This window comes from Ursus maritimus, unplaced genomic scaffold (assembly GCF_017311325.1).
Source record: "Ursus maritimus isolate PB19 unplaced genomic scaffold, ASM1731132v1 scaffold_564, whole genome shotgun sequence".
NCBI lineage: Eukaryota > Metazoa > Chordata > Mammalia > Carnivora > Ursidae > Ursus > Ursus maritimus.
In genome coordinates, this window is record NW_024426735.1 from 1 (window position 1) to 8,619 (window position 8,619).

The window sequence follows — 8,619 nt, forward strand, 5'->3', positions numbered from 1 at the left end:
AAAAAAAAAAAACAACGCAGTAGAACAGATCGACAAAACTAGTAGCTGGTTCTTTGAAAGAATAAACAAAATTGATTACCCCCTAGTCAGACTTATCAAAAAAAAAAAAAAAAAAAAGACCCTAAAAAAAAAAAAAAACAGAGGCACAAGGCTTGAGAGGTCCATAGATAATTATATTGAAATATTGTTGAGACACGTTTTCATTTCACTAAACAGGTATCAGTGAGTATCAAACCTGCTAATGGGACTGTAGGAGTGAACACAATGCAGTCATTTCTGTCGCCAAATTGCTTATAATCTAGAGAAACCAGAAGTTCCTAATGTTTTCTCTCTCCCATTTCTTGTCAATTAAAATGTTTTATAAACTTTATATTACTAAAGTATTTCTGATTCTCTCAATGTAGTTTATTTTTTAAAATATCATTCCAAATTGAGTCTTTAATCTTAACAGTTAAATTCTATCAAAACTCTTGTCACTGGGGCAATGGTTTTTACAGGCAGTCAATCTAGACAGAATTAAGTCTAAGACTCACTTGGAAAGCTAGAACTAGGCTACTGATTTTGTCTATCTGGACCACAGAATACTGGTTGCCACAACCAGGCAAAGTTGGCTTAGCAGGGTTGCTAAATATAAGTATTCTATAGTCATTCATTAACTTGAAGATTGTTCAATACAGATATATGTTGATAATTATATCTGTCCAAACTCTATGGGTGGAAGAAACTGTAACCATTTCCCTCTGGATATACCCTTCAGTGAGGTTTTGTTTCTGATTTCTCTTTCACAAAGTATATGGTGAGAGCTCTAATTGGGCAGGAAGTCTAAGGGTTGCATTTCTTTAAAGCTTTGGTTGAGCTACCTTTTCTCGATGGAGACATTCATTCCTCCAATAGTCATGAGTATTGGCTACAGATGGCTTAAAATTGGTTCATTTTGGAAATGGCCCTTAGTCTGAGGAAACCGCCTTTTCCAAGGTCATGACCATTGATGATATCAGTGACTGTTACATGCATGTTTCTGAAGTCTTGGCCTTGTTACTTTAACTTGGAACAGTTCTGAGATGCTAAAAAGCTTTAATTCCACAGATGCCCATGGGGCTGGCTGAGTCTTCTGTTGCATCTGCATTACAATTCAACTTCTTCCCCTGTCCTGTCCTATTCCCTTCACTTTCCTACAACTGTTGTTCCAGGATGTCTTCCCCAGTACAGCTTCTGCATAAAAATTCCTATCTTAGATACTGTTTTTGAAGACCATGACATAAGCCAATTGGTGTCAAGAGCGATTCTAAAAAGTGAACTATAAAATGGGATATTAGAGCTAGGTGACCCAGTGGCTGGCCACCATGGTGAATCCTAAAGCTGATAGTCAGGGAGTACTGATAAGTCCTGGTATGCTAGAGCAATGCAATTATTAAATTTTAATTAGTAGTGAACAATGAAAATAAATGCACTGGGTAATACAATACCTCAAGCATTTAAGAAATTAAAAAAGAAGTCATTATAATGTAGAAATTAGGTGTCTCTTGCGGGGTACTATCAATGCATGGAAAAAGACAAAGAAACTTTGATTGATCACTGTTTTAAGGCAATATATGAAAGTCACAATGCCTCCTTCGAAATACATAGAAAGTATTCGTATTTTCTGATGCTAGAGAACAGAAGAAGTCTGGGCTTTGATAGGGAAGAGTGGAATCCTGAGATTAAGGATGTTGATATCCGGGTCAATGGTTCCTAGAACGTTGACACTTAAGACAACCTTAAACTCTCTGGGCTTTCAGAAATGTCTCACTCCTCCCTGTTTAAAGACTACCATTTATCCATACTTAATGATGATGTAGACACCTCTGCTTGCAAGACAACACATTCCTTTCTCAAGCTATGCCTCCACTTCTGCTCCTTGCCAGATTAAGTTGTCTGGGGAAGTGCTGGGTCTGCTAAAGGGGGAAAAAATCACTAAATGCCAAAGAAACTGCAGGACCCAGCCAAGATTACAGACAGGACTCTGGAAAGTATGTATGGGATTAGATCTGAGGGTGCTAGATCAAGGATAACAGACTATAGAGTTATATAAAGGAGAGTTTCCTTAAATAGGAACACTCCCCTGTCACACAGAATTTAACCCTTTGACAAGGACACTGGGAGATGGTGCTAATTACTACTGTGTAGCTTGTGAAAGGCTGGAAAAAGTAATTGCCCTCACTAAATAAAGAGAAATGCAGACATCCCCTGGTAAACAGTGGAGAAAAGATAAAATGCTCACGAACATAGGCAATTAGAGTGCATATAATACATAAATCTGTGAAACCCTATGGGAACCCTGAGTGCAATTCATTTAGCAAAGTGGGAAGAAAAGTGTTAGTGAGGGGTACACCAGTATGGTAAATATCTGCGATGGCTATCCCCTATAGGCTAGGAATGATTTAAAATGATATTATCTGATTGAAAGAAAAGTGATTGAATTCCACATTAATAAAGGCCAGGTGGCAAGGCTTAATTGTCAGGAGAAAGATGAGTGAAATTATGGAAATATGTGTCAAAGTGAGAGTGGAAGCCAGGAACTGAACCAACCATCACTATGGTAACTGTTAATAGAACACAGTGCTTCTGGGAAAAAAGCTATATGGTAGCCAACAGTGACGTTGCTTGATTTATAAAATAAAACAAAGTAAAACAAACATTATCCATACTGGTTGAAAAGGAAATCAAGAAAAACAGCCCAATAAAAGTCATAATGCCTTGCCCAGTTTGTACACTCAAGTCAGTTTATAGACCAAGAACTCACAGAATGAATGGGAGGCTGGGTCTCCAATACCCTGTAACATCATAGGAAATATATAATGATTCTTCCAGGTCTTCCCCAAAAGAGTCTGCAAATATTAACTCAGTAATGATTTCCTGGGAGTATATGGCAGTGAGAAAATAAATTGATAATAAATGAACCTGGCCCAGGTACATTTCACTCTGGTTTCACTTGTTCTGCAGACACAACAGTTAGTAATTTTCCAAGTCCTCAAACATGTAATCAAAATGCACATCTTATTTGTTTGTTGGTATAATCCTTTGTTCTGGTTACTATTGCATATAACAAATTATCTCAAAGCTTAGTGGCTTAAAATAAACATTTATTTCTCTCATGTTTTGTGGATCAGGAATTCAGGAAGAACTCATTTGGGCAGTTCTTATTCAGGACTTCTGGTGCTGGTGTGGTCAAATACTAGCTGAGGTTGTAGTCATCTGAAGACTCAACTGGATTAGATATCCAGGATAACTCATTCACCTGGATACCATTTGATAGAGGCTGTTTGTTAAGAGCTCAGGTGAGGATGTCATCTATAGTAGTACACGCTGAGTCTCTAGGGTATTTGGAGTTCTTACAGGATAGTTGGTTTTTCCCAAGGCAAGCATTTCATGGGAATTAGGTAGACAGTGCATGGCCTTTTCTGACATAGCCCTGAAAGGCATATAGCATTACTTCCACTATACCATCTACTGATCAAAGCAGTCACAGACTACCAAGACTTAAAGGAAACAGAATAGGAAGAGTTTGAAGTAATGTTATTAAAATTGCCATGCATTTCCATTGATTCCTGTGAGGTAAGAGTTATAATGGGAAAGGCCACAGCAAGTTCCTGGAATTCTTCCTTCAACAACTTGGTCAAGATAGTAAATTAAAACCTAAAGCGAATGGCAGAGATTAGTGCCACTCTTGTAAACTTAAAGGATGTAGGAGTAATAGTCTTTATCATGTTCTCATTTAATTTACTAGGGTAGCCTCTATTAAAGCTAGAGGGATCCTGAAGTTTAATAATAGACTACCAAAATTCAACTAAGAATTAGCCCCAATTGCTATTTTCCTGGTAGGAGTAGTTAAACCACATTAGCATAACTTTAAGTATATGATATATAGTCATTACCTGAAGAAAATATTTTTTTTCCTATCAGAAAGGTGAATCAGAGATGGTTAACAATGACACGGAATTTTTTTTTTAAAAGTATGTATTGTGATATTTATGTTAACTCTCCTTCTCTCTATCATGCTATAGTCCAAAGGGACCAGGATCCTATGCATATTCTGTAGAATATAGTAATAAGGTTGGCATTATGTTACTTGGACATGATGAGTAAGAAGTAGCATGTTGGCAACTTCGATAAAACAAAACAAAACAAAAAAAACAAAAAAAAACTCATATAGTTAAGAAATAGGAATTTAAAACCTATGAAGATTTAGGAGCTACCCTTATCAGTGAGGTGTTTATGGGTCCAGAGAATTGGAATATGCCAAGATATGCCATCCATAACAAAGGATAAAGTATTGCAACTAGGGTCTCCCATCACTGTGAAGGAAGCACAGCCTTTGTTTGGCTTCTTGAGGTTATGGAGACAGCATATTCCACACTTGGGAATATTGCTTTTACTCATTTATTTGTGACACAGAAGCCAGCTTTGGATGAGGGGATATGCAAGAAAGGACTTTGTAGCAGGGCCAGGCTATAGCATAAAGTACAGTGCAAGAAGTCTTGCTAGTTTGACCACTTAACACAGCAGACTCTATGACACTCAGGACAAATCTTTCCAGCTTTCTGTTTTTTGTAAATAAAGTTTTGTTGGAACACAGCAGTGCCTACATACTTACATCTTGTCTACAGCTGCTTTCACACTGCAATGTCAGGGTTGAGTACAGGCAGCCCTTGCTTTGCATGGTTCTGATGTGCACACATTTCAGTTACCAGAGTTTATTTAGATAATACCAATCTCCCAAAAACATGGTTCAAGTTTCAGTTACCATGTTATATTAACTGTAATTCCATAAAGCACAAACTTTGCTGCTAGCTCTTCAGTCCCCAAATCACTGTGTAAATAACAGATGCATATCATAATCAATGACCAATCAGCAAATGCTCTTTGAGCATCTACTATTCAGTTCACACACAGATGGAAAAGCATGTTGTTGTGTTACCTCCTACTTTCCTAGTGATAAACTCACGTGGTGTTTTTTAAAAATGGATAATCGAGAAAGAGAGAGACTTGGCCCAAAAAAGATGAAAGTGTTTGAATAGAAAGTAATAATGCTTGATGTGAAATTTGAGTATAACAGAAATAAAGCTAGAGAAGCAATAGCTGACCATGAGAATGTTAACATTACTGTCACTAGAGAGACTCTAGATACACAGCCAGAGAGGAATTTGATGAAGGAGAATTTATCAACATAGTAAGTAAAGTGAGTGTGATGAAAAAGATGAAGATGCCTCAAAGGAAGTGAAACTGGCAAAATCCTCACAATAAAGGAAAATTTGGAGATATTTTATTGCAATTGAAAGAGCAAAGGATAAAATAGTGGAAGTTGATGCAAACTTAGAAAGAAGCATGGCAATTCACCAAGGCACAGAGAAGATGCTCATTCCATATATTTAGTTATACAATAAGAAGAGAGCAAGTATTGTTCAAAGTACTTCTAAGTTTTTTTAATCAATTTTTCAGAGAATTGTAAATTCACATGCAGTACTAAGAAATACTCAGACAGATCCCTTGTGCCCTTTATCCAATGGTACACATCTTCCAAAACTATAATACACTATCACAACCAGAATAATAAATTTTAAAAAATTTAATTCTCCACATTTTCAGTGTTTGAAGTCATGGTATACTAAATAAATATTAGTTTTACTGTTTTTCTTAATTTCCTGTACATTTACAATTGGCTGTGACCATTTAATGTTTTGACAAAAATTTTAAACGTTATGGAGCAATCATAATTATACCCATTAATTATTGAGATTGCTCTGCGTAATTTCACCTTGCATGGTCATTTTTTGGGGGACCTTCTCAAAGGTTCTTTTACTCTGCAAAGCAAGGACTTTGGAAGGTCTGACAGAGTCTGTATGACCCATGAAACCTAAACTATTTACTATCAGGCTCTGTACAGAAAAAGTTTGTCAACCCCCAGTCTATGCTATTTGTAGGCCCTTTACGTACTCTGAAATACTTCCATTTAGCAGGGTATGTCATCTGACAGAATCCTAATTTTTTTTAATGAAAAATCTTTAAGAACTGCCAAGAAATTTACATCTAAAATATAAATTAGCAAGAACTTAAAGGTATTTGAAGCTATAAAATGTCTAGAATTAGAGAACATTATAGCATTCATTAAAACAGGGTGGATTCTATTGAGTGGTTGAATGAATTGCATCTCTCCCGCACCACACACCTCAACGAGAATATATCTGAAATTATTTTGTTTTTGTCCTTCCTGTCATGTCTTTATGAAAAAAAAAATGTGATAAGAATTGCATGGTACTGAGATTTCAGGACAGTTCTTTTAAGCTTACTTTTTTGTTGATCTGTCTAGTTTAATAAAAGTGATTATATTTTACTAGTACAAACGTTCTAAGATGGAAAGGTTTATGTTTTCCCTACTTTGCCTATGCAATGTCTTTAACAAAGAAGTTCATTTTATTCACTTATATTAAGATATTGTGAGTAATTCTAAAAGTAGAATAAGATTCACTTTACAGGTCAGATTTTTTTTATTAGCTCTTGCTTTTCAGTATTTAGGGATAATTAATTATATATGAATTTACATTATTTTTTTGGAATTTTGAAGAGCACCACACATGATGATATTAAATAGTTTTACAAATTAAAAAAAAATGGAAATTGAAGCTGTAGAAGGACAGGAGAGATTTGAGTTCTGTGTTACCATCTGTGTGCTCCTCTCTATCCATGATGACTTACCGGCACCATTAGAATGTCAGTGCTCAGGAAAGCATAGGATACAAATTAATCACCATAAGAAAGTGTTACTCAGGCAACTCATCTTGAACAATATCAATATAGAGTTCAGTCTGCAAAAAAATGATGAAGACAAAGGGGAGAGACTCTACCAAAATGCTTTTTACATCCCTAAAAGACCTACTGAGACTTTTACTTTCATTTATTTTCACCTTGCTGTGTGACTTAACACCTTTAATCAGTACTTTTCTCATCTGTAAAACAGAGGTAATAATAGTACTTACTTCAAATGTTATCTTGAAAATTAAAAGAAATATTGCTTGTGAAATGCTTAATACAAGCCTTGGCAAAAAGTGTTCTGGTAGTTATTGCAGCCTATGAATGAGCTCTGAGTTCAGCCAGCAGTCACTTAAAAAAAAAAAAAACTAACTATAATGTGATATGATAAGTATTACAAAAGCCATTTGATGTAGTACACAGTTAGAAGCCACTTTACCTATTGACCATGATCTGCTTTCTGAAGCAGCCAAGTGAATAACCTCTCATCTTGTGCTTTTTAAAAAATCAAATTGGTGCCCACATATCATAATGATGCAAAAAATATCAGGGTCAAAATAATAGAGGAAAATTATAAGTTGGGAAGTCATTAAGAAAAACTACAAGCACAGATAAAAGCCAACGGAGTACTATACTCTCTGTGTGGCAGCTTTTCAAGCACAGCGCCTAGCAAAGAAAGACCTAAAAGAATATATTCTCTTTTCCATGGTCATCAGTCCTTGGAAATAGGAGCCCTTTCCTCATTCTAACAGAATCATCATTAGAACAGAAAAATTTGGTCTGTAGTTGCTTCCCTCAATATGTCCTTTTGCTTAAAGTCTAAAACGGAGGAGATTGAAAAGATTCAATAGAAATTCACCATACGGGCTTTAAGAAGCATTATCAGCATAAAATGTGGGGGAAAGTACATTGAAAAAGATTCTGCTAAATCATTTTGGCACAAGCATCATTTGGAACAATATTTTGTTATTAAAGAAGTAAAACTTTTAAATCACCATTTCTTCCCTTTCAACATATTGAATTAATTATCAAGTAAGAGATGGAAGATGAGATGACATAATTGAATGTAAAAGGAAATGTGACTGAGAGAAAGTGAGCTGGACGAAACATACTTATTTAAAGAAAATACAATAAAAGAATTAATATCTGTATTACAGTTAGGAAGGAAGAGATAAAAGTAAATAATCAGACAAGTAATGTGTAAAACAAATCTGACATGCTCTCCCATAAGGATAAGTAATAGGCTAAAGATACTTCAATGATCAGAGAGAGAATAGAGGACTTCTATAAATCGGTAATAAAAATACAGACATCCCAAAATCAAAATGGGCAAAATAAATGAACAGGCACTTTCCAAAAAAGATACATAATAATCAATACACATTTGAAAAGATCCTCAATATCACCATTCATCAAGGAAATGCAGATTAAAACTACAAAGAGATACTACTGCATACTTTTTGAAATGACTAAAATTTATAAAGACTGGCCATACCAAATATTGGCAAGGATCTGAAGCAAATGCAATTCTTACAAATTGCTGGTGAGAATACAAAATGGTACCATTTTGTAAGACCATTTGACATTTTCTAATAAACACAATACATATGACATATGCAATGTCCATGACATAGCAATTACATTAATAGGTATTATGAAAAAATATTCTTACATACACAAAAAGCTGTGTACAATAATATCATAGTGACTTTATTCATAATGATTAAAGACTGCAAGCATCCAAATGTCTGCTAAGAGAAAAATAGATACCTAAATTGTATTCATACAATGGATTGCTTCTCGGCCTTTTGGCTAAGATCAAGTGTAGTATCT

At 35.2% G+C, this 8,619-nt stretch overlaps 1 pseudogene; it reads left to right on the forward strand.

Moving 5' to 3' along the window:
- Positions 1 to 8,578: 8,578 nt before the first annotated feature.
- Positions 8,579 to 8,619, forward strand: LOC121100931 (annotated as a pseudogene; the record flags this gene model as incomplete).